Source organism: Diospyros lotus, chromosome 2 (genome assembly GCF_014633365.1).
Source record: "Diospyros lotus cultivar Yz01 chromosome 2, ASM1463336v1, whole genome shotgun sequence".
NCBI lineage: Eukaryota > Viridiplantae > Streptophyta > Magnoliopsida > Ericales > Ebenaceae > Diospyros > Diospyros lotus.
Window position 1 is genome coordinate 23695036 of NC_068339.1, and position 1669 is coordinate 23696704.

The following is a 1669-nucleotide window of genomic DNA, read 5'->3' on the forward strand; positions in this document are numbered from 1 at the left end:
GGTGAGATATCTGATTGGTCGACTCGGAAATCAAGCAATGTCTTTTAATTCAACCAATCATATAAAAATTATTTAAAAAAATTAATAAACCGATGAGGATGAAGACGCCCATTTTTTCGGGACCCATTCTGTCACTATTGACGAGGGTAATTGCTGATGCCAAATTAGACAGGACAATGTACAATTATTTCAGTTAATGTGTGATTCTGGGGATAATTGAATTTTACATACAACCGCCCACTTGTTCTTAGAATATTTTATCGCATACCAAATTGACTTCGGCGTGTACTTGAAAACAAAAAAACAGACTTTAGTGTATTTGTAATAATAAATAATATGGAACTTCGCCTTTTTTCTTTTTATTTTCATGCCCAATTTTTATTTTTCTACAGTAGTTTGGAATAGGCGCTTGTGGAGATGACACAAAAATTGAGAATCCAAATTGATGGAGTTAAATATTCAATCTCTCCTATCAATCCCAAGGTACCATGCAATTTAAAGCTAGCAAGAAAAATAGATCATCGAGTAGAAGACATATAGCGAGAGGTCGGTTGAGAGGCATGATCACCACATGGAGTACCTCTAGACTTGCTACGTGACAAACAAACACTGTGGTGCCTAGCCTTTTTGGCCATGTTGGAGGGGAATGCTCAGCGTTGGTACTCTAGCCTCTGGAAGGGATCTATCAACAATTTTGAACAAATTAAGAAGAGTTTCTTGGCCCATTTTGCTTCTTGATGTAGGCACCTTAGAATAGCATTACCAATTTTCGGACGAGACTCTAAAAGACTTCCTTCTTGTGTTCAACATGGAGTACATGGGAGTGCATAATCTTGACCAAGGAATAGCCATGGCAGCCTTTCAAAATGGTCTCAAGTGCTATCCCTTCTCATTTTCTTTGGCGAAGAAACCCTCAGAGTCATTCTTGGAAGTATTGGCTCAGAGCCCAAAAGTACATAGATGCAGATGATGTATACTGAGGAAAGAAGGCCGAACAACTGGAAAAAAAAATTATAAGAGGAAAAGTGCTTAGGAGTTGGGATTAGAGGATCTGCGATCGAGTTGGATACATGACTAAAAGGAGGAGTCAGCCCAGATCATTTATCTTGATGAACATCCAACATGAAGACTTGCTCCGCTAGCAGGGTAGAACAAAGGCATCACTGAGCAAAAGGAACTGAGACAAGTATTACTGCTTTCACCCAAATCACGGTCATGATATGGATGAATGCATTCGACTAAAGGAGGCCATCTAGGATCCTGTAAATTGGGGTCTCTTTGGGAAATATGTCTCCCAAGGCAAAGCAAGCTGAAAGTCACCACTTGGGTGCAGAGAAGGAAGGGAATCCCATAGAACCCCAAACCACGATGAATGATGGAACTGTAGTGGCCAAACGCGCACCCGTTTGAGGAGAGAGAGGAAGCAACCTATGGAAAAACCCGAACACATGCGAGTGATCCATACTTTGGCAGTTGAAGAGCACCGAGATGGGTCCATAACCCAACCTCTACTTAAAAGGCCATGAAGGGAGGAATTCATTGCATTCACGAATGATAACCTGCCACTCAAGCCAAACTATGATGATCCGCTAGTCATATTGAGTAGGTAGCAGGATGTTGGGTATAGTGAATCTTCATTGATACAGGGAGCTCCTCGAAAATCCATAGC